Raw genomic sequence first — 17,170 nt, 5'->3', positions numbered from 1 at the left:
TGTAAACAGAAACCGATTAATTACTCGAAAAACTCGCTAAGTGTCGACGCGTTTTTTTTTCCTTGGAACATTTTTCGCTGAAGGTCCCGATACATAAAACAGAGGTTCCGTAAGCGTGCGAAGTATAATTTAAAAAGTTGTTTATTTAATTAGTGTGCGTATGCACATGAGGCGCTCACTACCCAGTTCGTTGCCGGTGTCCCAAGGATAGTTATCAAAACGAAACGTTTTTCGGTGGCGCCACCTGTTTACGAATTACAGTATTCAGCCGGGCTACCTTAGTGAAACACCGGGAATTACGCAGTGCGCCGGTTCCTGAAAACTCCCTTATGACTAGGGTTCCCAGTTTTCGGAGTTTATTTTTGGGCATATTCCGAAGAGTGTTATATATATATATATATATATTATTATTATATTTTATCCGAGTTTATTGTATCCCGAGAATTCGGAGCCCTTCGTCGCTTGCTTCTTTTTTACAACTCAGTTCGTATCTGAAGTTCGAAGAAACAGCGACGACTGTGAAAAGACGTATTCCCAAAAAGAATTCGAAGCTGCCTCGCGGAACAACAACAATGCGCGAAAACTGCAGACTACGAAATATGTATCACCACCGCCTGGGGGCGTATACGTGAACCATCTCAGAATCGGATATTCCTTAATAGATTCTCGAGGCAGCTTTCGCTTGCGTTCCATCTTACTGTCTGCGTTGCAACGACTAGCTGTCTTCTCAAGAAGACAATCTGCATTCCGTGCGTGCTCCCTTGTGCCAGGGGAACCAAGATTCACAGAAAAAAAGTATATATAGATAAAAGGAAAACAGTAGACGGTGGGCATTTCCAGCAAGTAAATTTGAGAAATGGCCGCAATGGCTTCCAATGCGCCCTCACGTGGAGTAGATATACCGAGTGTTTCAGTTATATCCCACGGGCTAAATAATTCGCCGAACGGTTGCACTATTCGTCGAACTTTCCTTTTACGAGTATCTGTCCGATAACACCTATAAGCTGCGCACCGTGTAAATGAGTGGGAGGCGCTCATTATTTAAATAGAAACTCAAACGAGTTCCGTATGAATAACATATAACTTCTAAAGCAGGGCGCTGTCGGCATTAAAACGGGTACTACCCCTGTTGGGACCTTCGGTGGACACCTTTTAGAGAAGAATCTGCCACCGAAGGGGGTCATTTGTTGCTGTAATTACTTGGTTTCGGTTTACATATTTTATCGCGGCTGGTCGCGGTGAAGCGCAAAAGGACGTGATTCATTCGTGTAATTCATTGGTGTAAGGACATAATTCATTGGTAGATAAGCGAGTGGAAGAGCGTCCTTCTGCGCTTCACTGCGACCAGCCGTGACAAAATACGTAAACCGAAACCAATTATATTACTGCAACAAATGACCCGCTTCGGTGGTAGATTTTTCTCTGAAAGATGTCCACTGAAGGTCTCAAAAGTACCCATTTTAATGCCGACAGCGCCCCGCTTTAGAAGTTATTTTACTATATATTATATTATAAGATTATTCTTCGTTCCTTCGCTCAGCAAGCTCCCAGGATGCAATGCGTACACAAAGATCACTGGGAATTTTCTGAGCTCGTCTATTTCTGTCGTCACTTCAGGGCTTCAAAGGACGTTGTCCTATAGGCCAGCTCCCTTCCCCACAGGAAAATCCCGGATCCGCCCCTGCGTACCACAATAGTGACTCAAAAAGTCGCGACAAAAAAAAAAAAAAAAAAACGCGCTTGCGTACATTTTATGCGCACAAAATATTCCACAAAGTGTAACAATACCATGCTCATCTCATCGTGCGCCAGGCAAAAGACGTGTCAATATGTCACCTGAATAGAGCGAACTTAGCTTCCCCTCCTTACTTCATTCCGTACATTCAAATTACGTAAAGAGAGAAATGTGTGAGACAGCATTCCATGAACTGCCCAGGGTCGATGTTGAAACACTTTCTTACTTGGCTTTTTCTCAAGGGTGAGGTCGGGATTATAAATAGAACACGTCCAATGCAACGACAGCGGCAACAGTGAGATGAGTAAAGGCGAAGACCGGGCTCGACTACTCCGAGAAGATGAATAACGGAGCGTGGTGGAAAGATAAAATAGACGGGTGGTTCAAGAAAACAGGAAGCGGCAGCCTGAGTGCATGGGGGAATTTAAAACTCTTCAGGGGCTCGCTGAGAGCGTTAGACTTTCAATTTCAAAAAAAAAAAAAAAAAAAAGAAAAGAAAAAGAAGAGAAAGAGAGGGAGGGGGCTAGCACGGTTTCGACAGCTCCAGAGACGTTGCACATGAGCGTTTTTCTTTCTTTTTCTTTTTTTACTTCGGCGTTTAGAGATGCTTTAGCGTACTGCATTTTTTAAAGTGATATGCGCGGAGGCATGCTTGCATGAATTAACTACTGTGGTAAAAGATGAAAGTCACTGAAAAGGTTATAGCCAGCTGTAGGATTCGAGCTCACATCTTCTGGATTACCGGTCCAGGCTCTAGGCTCTACCAATTGAGCTCAGCTAACCACGCCTTTTCAGCGACTTACAAAGGTGCGTCATCTGAAGGGACAAACCAACCACTCTCTCACTCATCCCCCTTTCACTCTTACATTTTTGCTCACTCATACACACATTCATACGACAGGGTCGACGCAAGCGGCAACTGTTGAAAAAGAGAGAACTGATGTTCTGAAGCTGGAACAACATAGAAAGGACAAACACGTACAAAGCTTTGTATGCGTGTTTGTCCTTTCTATGTTGTTCCAGCCTCAGAGCATCAGTTCTCTCTTGTACTGTGGTAAATATGCTGTTGGATGGGTAATCAAGCATAACATCGGTGTATGCAATATCTTCTAACGAATTTTTTTCGAGCGGCCGATGTGAATTTTGTCAAGGCTTATGTTTAGTGCTGATGTAATGCGTGATCTCTCGTCCTGTAAAAAACGCTACGAAATTGCGTTCGCACATGACTTATGACTATTGCCGATATAGCATGATAACAACGTGCGGCATCTGAACAATATTACGGCCAGCATACTTATCCAATGTAATTCTTAGGAAATTTCTCGTCAGCAAACGAGAAAGCAGATAACGTTGAGGTACTCGTGACTCTAGAAGAACCAGGTTCGATTCCTGGCGCTTCTGGTTGCACTTCTTTTCCTTGTGTCGTTTGAAATAAAAATTATTCCACTCCAGGACTATGCGATCAAAAGAAGAAGAAGAAGACTAAATAAAGCTTTTCCTGCAACGAAACTCATAAATCAGTTTACCATGCTTCTGTCTGGAGTTACGACCGTATTACAACTTAGGTAATCCTGGAATTTAAGTCAGATTTTACTATGTAGTGCATTGTACTTCTCAGCTTTTTGCTAAGGGTCTAGTCTTCCCAGGGTATCCCAGATGAACGTAGAAAACAGTGCTTCGCACCGATGCGAACCTGCATTGACAGTAATACAGCGAAGAGTGCAAGAGAAACGGAGAAAACGGGTACCGCGGATACCGATACTCATGCGGCTCTGACATCACAGACCTCACGGCCGCCAATGAGGCAGAGCACAAGAAGTCACGTGCTTACGACCGCCAATGGGAATGGACGCAGCCCGGAGGTCTGTGACGTCTGCTCTTTGCTCGGGAGTGCGTTCGAGGGCTTGCATCTCGCTAAGTACCACACGTAGAAGAACAATTATTTTTTTTTTCTGTATTCTGGCGTGTCATACAATGCGTCCACGATGTAATGAAACCGCATCTGTGAAAGTGTCTCAAACCCTTTAAGAAAATTTCTGAGAACAAAAATTTGAAAGGTATAATTAGCTAGCTTAAAACGCTGCTTTAAGAACTGACGTGTCAAATTGCAAGCTGTAGAGCGATATGATATATAATATGCCACGTGTGACTTTTAACAAGCGGTGGTGGTGGTGATGGTGATAGGGCTTGCCGTTGTCGGCCTCACGTATGTGGGCAACGTCACGACTGACGCCCTGGGGAAATGTGCGTCCTGGGCCAACTTCTAGGGGAACTGTGCCGACATATGTCTGAAAGCGTCTGAGGAAAACTTTTAACAAGCTGAATGTCAACTGCCCGCTTTTCAACCAACACCAATACGCTCTGCAAGTAACCGAGCGTTCTGCGCATACCTCCTCTCCCGGTTACTCCATTCGAGAAGCCCCATTGGCTACGGCGGCGCCCTCCCTCTTCCCTCTCATGCGCAGAGACGCACTTGCACACCGTATTGTGCAAAAGTGGAGTCCCCATAAGACTGCCCAGAAGCCCTCAATACATCGCTCAATTCCGTCCTTAATTCCGGGCCCTGACCGTGACATGACTCCAGCAACTACGCAACTGTCATTCATATGTATCTAATCTAATCTGTCCGCAACGTGTGCTACGTAAATAGAAGGAAGAGGGTTGGCACGTGACCTCTCCTTATGTAACAGACAGTTGCGAACGAAACAACAGGCGAAATCATTGCATCACTCTCGCTGATAAAGGACCATTAAACATTGCGTCATTCCTGGGCGCATCGCTTGTAATCTACGTACATATCGCCTCAGACCGAGCTAAAAGCAGTCATCCATGGGAAGGTTACTAAAGAAGATAATAATAATGAATGAAGTAAGTTACAGTTGCTTAGCCTCCAAAAATTGTAACTGCATTACAGTTACAATTCCTCTCCTTGAGGTCTAACTAATTACACTTAAGATAAGTAGAGATTGAAACATTTGGGTAATACTAAAATACAAGCTTTCGGACGGAGTCCGTCCTTCATCAGGTGTGATACATTTAACACTTGGTACAGATATTTATATTAATGTGCGTCAGAGAAAGGGGACAAAGAAAGTGGTGAGGAGGAAATAAAAATTCTTATAGAGAGGACTGAGGGCCGCGAAAAAAAAAAAAACTACAAAAGAAGGCGATGTACAGTAGGAGTGTTACCGGAGACAAAAACCGCTGAGAGATCTCAGGTGAACGAACACGGTAAGGAAGAAATATTACCATGTTACCACTTATAAACGTTAAGGTAACTCAGTCACTTTACAGTTACCTGTTAAAATGTAGCTGTAATGTTTTTTTTTTATTCTGTAGTTATACAGTGTTATGAAGGGAGGATTTCGAATGAGCACGGTGGGACCCTGCCATCTAGGCATCTAAGGACATCCTGGCTGCTTCTGAGATGACAAAATTTGTGGAACGCCTGGTCGGGAAAAATGGCAAGGTACTTTACCAGTGCAAGGGTACTTGGCAGGGTACTCGACGTCAAAAATATATTCAAGTCGAAGTATAGTTGATGCTCGCGCTAGGTAGTACCTGAAACACAAAAAGGAAGACGGCACAAGGTGTAGGCAAAAAAAAAAAAAAAGACTATGATTTGGTGACTGACAACACCCTCCTTTATCCCTGCATTTCGGGTCCGAGTAAGCCCCCAACAGCCCTTTAACTGAACGGCAATTCGCTGTGACTATACGGCCTTTTCCGTGCGTCGATGGGCTGACGTACCTATCACGTGACAGGATCACGTGATAACTCTAGATTAAGCAGAATTAAACTTGTCTTTCTCGATTTCTTCAGGGGTATTTTCGTTCGGTAGGCCGTCTACCGCCGCACAACTGTACTTGGGGTCAAACGCCATTGGCTCAATGGTCTCTGAAAAGGGCCCGTGGAACACGGGTATTATATTGGGTCGATCCTCAACGGCTACTCCGTGGTTCCAGAAAACATTTTTTCGTTCTTAGCGGCTTGCGGAAATGTCCTCACAGCCTACTTGTTCCCTATCTTAGTTGTTATTGCGTACCAACGTCTTGGTGTCCGATTTTGTAACCCAACCCCGCGCCCAGTCGTTATCAGTACGATACCGCTGTCCCTCAAGCCACGCATGACCTGATATACTGAAACTCAGACGCAACGGCGGACAACGCTTGGGTATTCATTCTTGTTCGTGCAAAAGGGCATGCCGCGTACCAGAACTAAATATTTGAAAAAAGGCTTCAAGTGTTTAAGGCTCGTTAATCACAGCGCCATGTGAACAGAACTTCCATTCAGATACGCAGTGTCTGTGCAAGGACATTAACACGATTTCAGTCTATCAAAGGGCAGCTTGTCAAGTAACAGTTAGAGGTTCGACTGGAGTTACTTAGGACGTCGAACCCTAGACGGCGAGGCGTGGCCAGTGATTTATCCAGACCCCCCCCCCTACAACCCCCCCCCAAATGTTAAGTGACACCCGTATATCTTTTTTATCAGTGTACCCCCTATACAGGTGGTGCCCTTGCGATTTCAGCTTTAGACACATGTCGATAATGATATGTTAAGCTGTAATGACGTAACTATAATAATGGCCCCCCTCATTTTATCCGACACCCCTCCATGCTTGAGATCCTGGATAAACCCCTGAGCGTGACCCACCAGCGGATAAAGCATCCCCAGGCAGTATAGCTCCACACTCTTAAAAATGAACTTCACCGCATAGCACGCTCCTAGCCAACCATAATCTCGAATGATATCGTTATCTGCCCTGATTTGTTGAAAACGGTAGGCGTACGCCTTTTTTGTGTCAATTATGAACAGCATAAGTGTCACAAAAAAGGGGTACGCCTCCCGTTTTCAACAAATCAGGGCAGATAACGATATCGTTCGAGATTATGGTTGGCTAGGAGCGTGCTATGCGGTGAAGTTCATTTTTAAGAGTGCAGGTTTGTGCTATGAAGGCGAAGAGGTTTTTATTCTGTGTTAGCGCCGCGAAGCAGCTGCGGCCATCAGGAAAAAAATTAAGGACATTATTAAACAGGAAACCAGGAAGGATTAGGAGACAAAGGATGCGTTAGTACGCGTCGTGGGCAGACTTCAGAGGGAACTCTGCTGGACATGTATGTCGAAAGTCTGCCGCGAAACGCAGGGTAAACGTCAGGCATCGCGCAGATTGTTGGGGGATTCGAACCAGCCACCTACCAGTCTTAAGCAGGGCCTTCGAGAACATACCACCAACGAGCGAATGTTGTATAGCTGACGAAGGCTGTGAGGTAACGGGTTCGAATGCCATCCTCGGCTGTGCTGCCCTAGTTTATCCCTGGGTTTTATCCCTGGGTTAGTCGTTTTGCTGTGAGAAAATCTAAAAATTTAATATTATACAATATATATATGTGTATAATGCAATTTAAAAAAAAAAAGTGGCGCCATTTTGGTAAATGGCGCTGACAGAGACAAACGAGCAAGTTGGGTGACATTTTTCCGGACTTGGAAACCTGAGCTCCTTTGTACAAACATGCTTCCACGCATACGTAGAATGAGACGCAGATGACTTATTCATTGTTAATACACTCTTAGAAATGAACTTCACCACATAGCACGCTCCTAGCCAACCATCATCCCGAATGACAACGTTCTCGCCCCTGATTTGTTGAAAACTGGAGGCGGAGCCTATATTCTGTGCCGTGCATGAGGGACACAAAATAGGCTCCCCCTCCCGTTTTCAACAAATCAGGGGCGAGAACGTTGTCATTTGGGATGATGGTTCCCTGTAGGAGCGTGCTATGCGGTGAAGTTCATTTTTAAGAGTGTAGGGTATAGAAGCCATGAGAGCAAAATAGAGCTCGCTATAGACAGCAAGGCTTAACCCAGGACGGAAAGAGAATACCGAGCTACAAAAAAATAAATAAGCGAAAGATAAAGTAATCATAATAATGTAAGTACAGCAACTTGTGCTTAAGCAGTCCGCAAAAAGGCCTGCTTTCTTTTTTCTTAATAAACGTACACTCTTAAAAATGAACTTCACCGCATAGCACGCTCCTAGCCAACCATAATCTCGAATGATACCATTATGTACCCTGATTTGTTGAAAACGGGAGGCGTACGCCTTTTCTGTGACAATTATGAACAGCATAAGTGTCACAGAAAAGGCGTACGCCTCCCGTTTTCAACAAACCAGGGGGCTTAATCAGTTGCACGCGTTAGGAGCTAACGAGAGGCGTGGCACTCGTCGAGAAGGGCACGTGATAAAACACGTGCACGGCGCTGTTCACGCGATACGTGAAGGGCGTGGGATACGTCACGCGCAATGTGTCACGTGCCCGTGTTTTTGAATTTCCCGCCCGTCTTTTTGAATTTCCCGCCGCTCGTTAGCTCATAACGACTGTAACGACGATGAAGCGATTAAGCCCCCAGGGCAGATAACGATATCATTCGAGATTATGGTTGGCTAGGAGCGTGCTATGTGGTGAAGTTCATTTTTAAGAGTGTATACCCCAACCACCACCACCAGCTCCACGGTGATTTTCACGCTTGTTGTATACCTCATAATTACCACAGCACTTAATACCTCTGCTTGCAAACGCACGCACAAATTCATTCTGAGGGCGGTTCGTGACGATAATCTTCCCATCATCATCGTGCACTGCGCTGCCGCATCGTTACAACAAAACGTAGCCTCCGAGCTAAAACATTATTATTGTTGTTGTTCTCGGTCTCGGAGCTCCATTCATTCTCTTTTAGTGCCAACCTCGGTGAAAGTCCTCCGCGATACGAAACGAGAGATGCCAGCGAACATTCTTTCCTATAACTGTGTACTCCATAGATTATAGCGAAGAAAGCCCCACAAATCGTTAGCGTAACAGGAGAGTCGTTTAAAGCGAGGGCAATGAATTCTCCAAATGTATACGCTGTGTGGAAGCACAAAATTAAACGGGACTAGAGGGTGGATTGTGTTTCCGAATCATACTATTTCCGAGCTTCCATACAAAGAACATCGTAACGTATACGTCATGAGTTGTGACAGGACGATGTTCTATGCTTTCGTTTGTGGGGCTGGCATGTTGTTTGTTTTTCTAATTATTATTATTCCGCCCCATGCAGCAAAATATATTGGACCAATATTGGCTAAATATCGGCAATACTGGTTTAAGATTTGACCAATATTGGGCCTGTACCAATGTGCAGCCGATATTGGGCACAGATGATGTGCTGCTTGGGTTAACGCCGCGAAGCAGCTGCGGCTATGAGCGGCGCACAGATGCGGACAGATGGAGAGAGGACAGTAGTGGGGGATAGGGAGGGATAGTACGCGTCCTGGGCCGACTTCAAGGCGGACTGTGCCGACATTCGTCTGGAGAGGAACGCAAGCGAAACATAACAGTAACCGTAATGTTAGAGGAGAGCGGACGTGTGTTGATGCAAGGTGCATCGCTGTAAGCGGGCGTGGCTCTATTCTTGAATGGTACGTACATATTGTCACGTTGTAGTGGAACATACGGAGGCCTACACTCTCGACGGCATGTTCTATACTCTTACACAATCGCGTCCTTAAGCCCATGTATAAGAAAGACGAATGGAAATCATGTTCAAAAGGGGAGGATAAACTATCATCAGGCAGCACTTTTGTCGGACGTCAAGAATGCAGCAGCATTTTAAAGCATCCAACAAATGACAAATAAATGTAGGTAGTGGTGGTGGTAATAATTTCTTTCCGTAATCTACCACGTTCGTGAGGGCAACGTCTCGACTATCGCAGGGCCGGGATCGTGCCTCCTGGGCCGACTTCGCCGGCGAACTGTGCCTTTTCGGCTTACCCTCACACATGAATTGAACGATGGCAGTTGAAGAAAAGGCACCAGCAGTGGCATTCGAATCCACACCCTCTGACCGCCGGTCAGAGATCCCACCAATTAGGTGGCATCTAGGGTGTACGTGGGTTGCAACAGCATAGAGGATGCCGGTTCGAATCCCACTGCAGGTGCCGTTTTCTTCAACTGCCATCATCCACGCAATTGGGCATTGTGAGGCTTGTGCTGTGGTTGTCCTTCTATGTGCGGCAAGCTACCTCGACCCCCCCCCCCTTCTATGTTTAATGGACCTCTACCGAAGAAACGTCACCGTGACGTAATCATGACGTTGGTAGACACAGTGAAACCGAAACACCACGGGCGGAGAACCCCGCCGTCTCACGAAGCCATATTCCTTCACGAGGGTCGCAGGTGGCTTCTTTGTTGTACACGCAAACTAGGTCACGTTTTCCGTCGCTCTCGTGTCTTCATCCGCGGTCCACCGCGGAAAAAAAAAAAAAACGAAGGCTTCATCCCAAGAGTTGCATCGTCTGAAAGTCAATGTCGTAATCCTGCGCGGAATGTGGTTTGTTATTACGGCTTAGTTCGCGCTTGCATTGTATAGAGACAAACCCTTCAGGCTCCAGAAGATGGAAAAGCACGGTAGCCACCTTCAGAGACGGCTACCGAACAGACAGGGCTTTCGGTAGAATGGAGCGGAACAAGGCCATACAACTAATAATATGTAAAAAATTGAAAAAAAAAATCAAACAATATGAGAAGTCACATTTCAACGTGGCTTTCTTGTGACTTATTGATTTTTTGCTATAGTAGTGCCGCTCTACCACGTTGGCGGCGCTGTACCATCTCACGCTGTACCATCTCACGTCATTTGACTGTAAACAGGGAGAGGTCTATTGCCTCATCCACTACGACGTTACCACTCGTACGTGCTTCTCTCTCAGCAACTCCCTACCCTACCCACGTCAGGTGCAGTAACTCTTGACGTACAAAGCACCGAGAGAGCCCCCAAATCCTCCGTCATTTCATCTTCCCCGCCAGACAATCGTCGCTCCATCGCGGAGCGACCAAGAAGCCAGTGGGCGTGAGGACGGCTTTCAAGAACAGTTCTGTCGCCTCAGGGCTCTTCCACTATCACGCGCTCTCGCTTACGTATAATGATCTGTTCTGTCATTATATCGCGAAGAGGGACAGCTAGTTCGCACGTCTGCATTTAAAGAACGCCACGTTTGCTGGGCGTGTTCACCACCTGCGGTTATTTGCTTAGTGGACAATGTTTGCTCGTCAGTGCAAGAGATAGCGTTTGACGCAGCTCCGATAAGGAGGCCCTTGTCATAGATTGAACGAGAAGTTGTCCGCAGGGGGTTTTACATGTCGTTTCGGTGGTTTTAATCTTCCACTCCGTTTGAGCTGGTGACCTTATTTCTGAAGGGCCGAATGAAAGTGTCCTGAAATGAATGACGAAGCGCAAAACACAGAAAGCTCATGTCAAGGAAGTGTGGTCAGTGCAGTACGAGAGTGTGATTGATTGGCTTGTGTTGTGTTTGTCCTTCTATATTTAATTGCCCCATGTACTACAACGTTTCGCAGAGTTTGTTCGCCTCAAGTACTTTTGACATGCTGCGCCGTCAAGTGAGCTTAGTGTCTTAAGGAAGGGAGAGAGAGAGAGAGAGAGAGAGAGAGAAATACATGATGACGATGATATGGCAGGCATCCTCAATCATGGAATTTGTACATAGCGTGCTAGTTCGTATTGTCATTAAATAAAAAAAACGTCAAACTATCTCACCAACGACATCTCGAATGAGGAGAATATTTTAACCTCTTGTGCGATGAATGATACAGCGTGAAGGGTGTCGGCTCTTTTGAATATTTTGTTGACTTAACTAAATGTTATGCATAGAAGGTGCTGCTTCTCAGTATTGAAACAGAATGGAAATAAGCCAGTCGCCAAAAAAAACCAGGCAGCGGATGGAAGTCGAACCGGCACCTCTTGATTTCCTGTCGAATGCCAGAGTATTCTGCTCAGTTTAAGACCACCCCTGAGGCATTTGTCTGGTTCCTGGTCTACCCTACAGTGGCAACGCGACATTCCAACCAGGTTCCCTTTGCGAAGTGTAGACCCAACGCTGTCATGCCGGCTGCCTGCAAAGCTGCCACGTTCCCTGAAGTCCCTCATCCACAGGCTACGTCTCAACGTGGTCTTCACTCCGTTCTATCGCTACCAGCTGGGCTGTGAGGCTAGCCCAATTTGCAACAAGTGTGGTGTACTTGCCAATGTAGAGCATATACTCCTTTTACCAACCAGAGGCGTACAGTGCAATCACAGCGACCCTTGGCAGCCGCCTCTTCAACTTGTCCGAAATCTTCGGGCCTTGAGGACACCGCGGGCCACTCCAGAGAGACCTTACGTGATGTAGTTGGATTTTTTGAGTCGACTGGTCTAAAGGACCCATTGTGACACCGACAGCGCCCTCGGACATTCCCACCATCACGATCAGGATCGCCATCGCAACTCCGATCATCATCATCGTCATCATCATCATCACTCATATTAGCGTAGAGTAGAAAAGCCCAGAGTGGAAAACCTCCCCACTTCATCGTCAAAATATAATTGTTGTTGTTAAGACTTGTGTCCAGTGGCCAACACTATTGCATTACATTACATTAGGTGGTGGTGATGTACTGCTGAAAGAGCAGGCCGTTGTCGACCTCACAGAGGTGGGCAACGTCACGACTAACGCTCTGGGGCAATGTGCGTCCTGGGCCGACTTCTATGGGAACTGTGCCAACATATGTCAGACAGCGTCTGAGGGAAGACCCACGGAAAACCGCAGACAGCACAGCCAGCACCGAGATACTTCCCAGGGTACCGGGTACCTCCGGGGTACTTCCCAATGTCGACGTGACAGGGCCGGCTTCGCTAACCACACGGCCACGCGAGCTGGCGATTAGATTAGGTGGTGGTGGTGGTGGTGGTGGTGGTGGTGGTGATAGGGCTTGCCGTTGTCGGCCTCACGTATGATTAGATTAGATTGCTTCTATTGAAGACTGGAAGGTGAACCAATCCGCACCGCAAGGTCTTTTTTTTTCTTCTTCTTCTTTTTCTTCTTTATTGCCGTATTCAAGACGGGACGATGTTGAGAATATTCTTATCGGTGATTGATATTCGGGATATTTTATTGTCATAATTACGCTCCCGAAGAAGTAAATAAATTATGTACACTTAATATTTTCAATGGCGACATAAGGATGACAGTAATGCAGCTGCAGTTAATGTCGCAGGTAATACTGCCGCGTACAGACTGCTAAATATACGTACAACCTATACCATTCATATACGAAGGGAAGCGACCGCTGCCAAGATGAAGAAATATCGCCTATTTGGGATCAGCTGTACTACGGGCTACCGTCGACGTATCATTAGCACGGCGCATACCTACGGACTACCTTTGGCTATCGTGAAAAAAACAAAAAAACAAAAAAAAAACATTCGCGGTATGACCAAAACACAACAACTTCATTCGAATGACGATTATTGTGGAGCTTCATCGCCAAGGGCGATACTCTACCCCATTGCTGGCGATGATGTTGTGACGGTACAGCTCCCGTCAACCTTAATAATAACGCTGGAAAAAATTCGGTCTCATTTCCCAGCGCGATAACAGCCACCCTTGACGCAACTGGGGGAATGTTAAGTAAACAAATTCCTCGCGTTAAACTAACAGAATCATTTTATCCAATTAATATTTCCTCATGGTCCCAAGGGTTTGTCGTACCTTTGTACGAAAACATCTCTCCCGAGCAGACGAGTATTTATGGGTGGACGAAAATCGATCCCGAGCACGCGATCGTGTATGTGAGCCAGCTACCCTAAGCGCTCCCATGAAGGCTTTACGTTCATTAGCGAACATTACCCCGCGCCTTGTCAGGAAAATCTTTTCTTTCTTGAAAACATGGACTCTCTGCCTGCGCGATTTCAAAAGGGGAAAAATGTTGGCGCACTGTCGCAAAACACTACCTGTAGATGTTTAGTCGAAGCGAGACCGATAGATGTAGGGATAAAGTGCGCTATAAAATATTCAGAAACGATAGCGGAAACGTAGATGTCGTATGCGTAGTTTGAGAATGTGAAATGTGTTTACTGAAACCGTGGGTTGGTTGATATCGTACTATGTGTATCACGGATGACATACTACCGGACACACTGGCATTCACACTCTAAGAAAAAAAACAGGGTGTAAAAAGGTGGTAACTTCTATAGTTACCACCTAGAAAAACATAGCGTCTGATAAAGGGTGTAATACCCTAGTCAGACAGCATTTCAAATGTCAATTGCGAGAAATGGCCTTCGGCCTCTCAAATGACCTTTATTCGGGGGCGCCTGCCAGACAGGCGGGAAAGGAGTGCTCCTCAAGTGACTGCCCTCACCGGCTCCCTTTTTCGGTTTCGGTTTCCCTGTCTGCTGTGGAAATTTGAAATTGGTCTTTGCGCCACAAATCAAGATGCAGAAGCCATATGCACTTCTCTAAATAGGATCTAAATACGTTTACACAGTTTCACTCCATTATCCGCATTTTATAGGTTTTCCTACATTCAGCTGCGAAGGTAGCGAGGGTACAATGGCATAACACTGTTGTCGAGATTGCTCCTTTCTGCTCCTCAAATGTCGTTGGGGGCCTCCTTTCGCGATGATGGTCATTTCTTAGAAAGGTCCTTTGAGCTGCCGTCTGACACGGCTGTCAGAGGTCATTTTTTGCAAATGAAAATTCCCCGAAGTCCTTCGAGCATGCCGTCTGACTGGGGTATAAGAGGGTGGCAAAAGCAATTATCATATATATGCCCAAATTGCTACAAAAAGGCGTACGCCCCCCTCGCTCACCGAATCATAAGCGGTAACCCTATCATTCGTGGCAGAGAAGTGAGGTTGCAGGTAGAGCTTCGCAACCTTTTAGGCACAACATATGCGACAACTATTACCTCCTAAAAGGTGTAACTGCTAAACCCTTTTTTCTGAGAGTGGAGTGCAACGAGGAGGCAGATTGGGCGGCCCACCGTAACCTCTCCAACGGAGAAAGACGCTTCTACTTGTCGCCGTTGGTGTCACCCTTGGCCCGCCAGCAATGGCGCCATGACATTACTCAATGACCACTCCTCCGTGCAGCGGACCCGTCATTATCACTTAAGATGCCAGGTGGCTCCCTCGTGGCCTTACGTCACTTTTCTTCGGCGTCTACGACTCAATGTCGTCTTCAGCCCTGTGTTCCGGGTTAAGCTGGGTTACAGTAACACGGCGCTGTGCCCAGCTTGCCACACCCCAGCTACGATTCCCCATGTCATCGAGGACTGTGACCGGTACACGTGTGAAACGCCGTGTGTTTCGAGGCCAACTTCAGCTCCTTGACCATAGACCATTCAGCTCGTCCAAAGTACTTGGCCCATGGAGCTCCCATGCGCATCAGTGACGGGCTCTTCGCTCGCTTTTTGCTTTCGTGCAAGTCACCGGCCTCATCGAAGGGCTTTACAGAGAACTCCGACCTGTCTTCGCCGTCGCGTTCCCCATTAAGTCATCGTCTCATATTAACCTCCGTGAAGTTGGGTAGGGCTCTGTGGCTACCACGGGGAAACATCCCATCATCACTTCTCCATCATTTATTGTTGTTGTTGTTGATGACATAGTGTGATGTATGCATATGCGACAACATTGTTTACGAAGGTCAACGGGCGTTCATTAAATGTTTCGGAATTGTTGAAGTTCCTCCACCATCTCCACCATCTCCATATTTTTCTGTTTATTCCAACTCCCAACTCCTCTTGGCATGAGCACATGGTGTCAGTATCATGCCGACGGTGTCTTTGTCATGTCCCTAGTTAGTTAATTACATAAGACTAATTAGTTTACTTTTGATAGATTGGTTTGAGGATGGATGTGTCAACTGGAAAGTTGCACACCGCCTTCAGAACGATGTGTTTTCAATAAGGCAGCAGCCGCGGAAAGCCACCCAAACATTCTATTTGACAACTCGGCCACTGAACCAATATTGGAAACGCTAGCTAGTTGGTTTTATCCAATTACTTAATTGGGAACAATGCAAAAAAAAAAAAAAGAATGAAGGCTACGACACAGGACTGCTAATAACATTCAGTCGCTTCCGTTCTCCTACATAGAGCGTTCCATCTCTTATAAAATATTGGTGCGTGTCACCGTTTGAGGGAATTAAATATAAAGCACTCTCGCTAACAATGCTGACGTTGTCGAGGGCGCACGCGTTATTTAATTCATTCGAATGAAATAAAACATCGAAAACGTGTAAATAGTGAAGGTTAAGAACATTCAACACATAATCCACAAGGTCGGCGACAAGCCCACACACCTGACTGTGTCAATGACGGTGTTTACTGGGTTTCGTGATGCGTAGGCGACGTAGGCGTGCTCGGCGGCTTTAAATATGCAGTTGAGAATATTCTAATATCTGCTCAGGACGGAAGCGCTCTGTGCGCTTTATGAGCGTTTCGTTAATGCATTTTTCTTGCTTTTTTTCCCGTTTATTTTTAGCAGGTATTTCCCGATTTCAAATGACATATAGCAAATAGTTGTAGAAGCGGTACTCTGTATGCCCCTCAGTCATTTACCACTTGAGTAGAAGCACATGCAGAATGGAGGCAATAACGTACTCAAATGTTTACAAAAGAAATGTAAGCAGAATGTAACAGTTTAAAAGCCGCGAATTATATATTAGTTGGAACAAAATATCCTGAAAGCTGACAGTGGCTATCAACATGAACCGATTAATCGCCGTGTGTGATCCGAAACGACAACAATAAGAAAAAGGAAATAAAGACATGTCCTAGAAATTTCTAGATGAAGTTTTGTTTTTGTTGTTTTTTCAGTTCCCATAATAGAGCGCCGCATGCGCGAATCCTGCTTATTAGTTGCACATCCTTTCCGATACAGCGCAAACAACGGAGCACACGCGCACACACACTTTTTGCCGCCTCTATTCAAACGCACCAGGCGGCTAAAGCACATGCGACAGACGCTTGTCCCGTCAACTACCCATCACATCGCAAACAACTGTCTTAAATAGACGCACGCGTCGTCGTAAAGGCTCCTTACCTCACGAGTTGCTGCTCTACACTTCGCCGGTCATGCTGTGTTTACCGATCCAAAAGTCCGAGGTCAGTGCACATCGCGCCGACACACGCTGCAGCAAGATTGATCCGCAGCAGACGACGAATTAGCAGGTCGCGAGAAAGCAGACGACAGGCCCTTCTCGAAGCAGACGAGCTCCGTTGCAAAGGCAGAGACGAAATTCACCCGTAAACGTTGGCGTGAGGCGCCGTAGCGACTGCCAAGGTGGTCAACCATCTTAGGATTCGAAGGAGGAGGCGCGAGAAAGGAGGTGTAATAGGGGTTAACGAGTAACACAGCGACACGCTCGTTGCGTCCTCGTGCGGCAAAGTGAAGAACCCTGTGGTGGGCCGTATAGTGGCGCCACGTTGGAGAGAACGTGAAAACTGCCGTGCTCAAGCAGCGGGAACTTATAAAATGAGGCAAGCGGGGGGGAGGGGGGGGAGGGGGCACACACTTTTTGGTTGAAAGTGGTCTGAGCCGACGAAAGTAGTATTG

The 17,170-nt window shown here is 46.3% G+C and overlaps 1 protein-coding gene across 1 annotated transcript in view; it reads right to left on the bottom strand.

Annotated features, from left to right (window-relative positions):
- Positions 1-16,928, bottom strand: part of LOC135391893 (extracellular serine/threonine protein CG31145-like) — a 110,844-nt gene extending 93,916 nt beyond the window's left edge. The window contains exon 1 of the mRNA XM_064622423.1: positions 16,658-16,928. The gene's annotated coding sequence lies outside the window, so the exon portion shown is untranslated. The remainder of the gene's footprint in view (positions 1-16,657) is intronic.
- Between the last annotated feature and the right edge of the window lie 242 nt (positions 16,929-17,170).

The sequence above is a fragment of the Ornithodoros turicata genome, chromosome 4 (assembly GCF_037126465.1).
Source record: "Ornithodoros turicata isolate Travis chromosome 4, ASM3712646v1, whole genome shotgun sequence".
NCBI classification, from domain to species: Eukaryota; Metazoa; Arthropoda; class Arachnida; order Ixodida; family Argasidae; genus Ornithodoros; species Ornithodoros turicata.
This window is presented reverse-complemented; position numbering and strand designations above follow the sequence as displayed.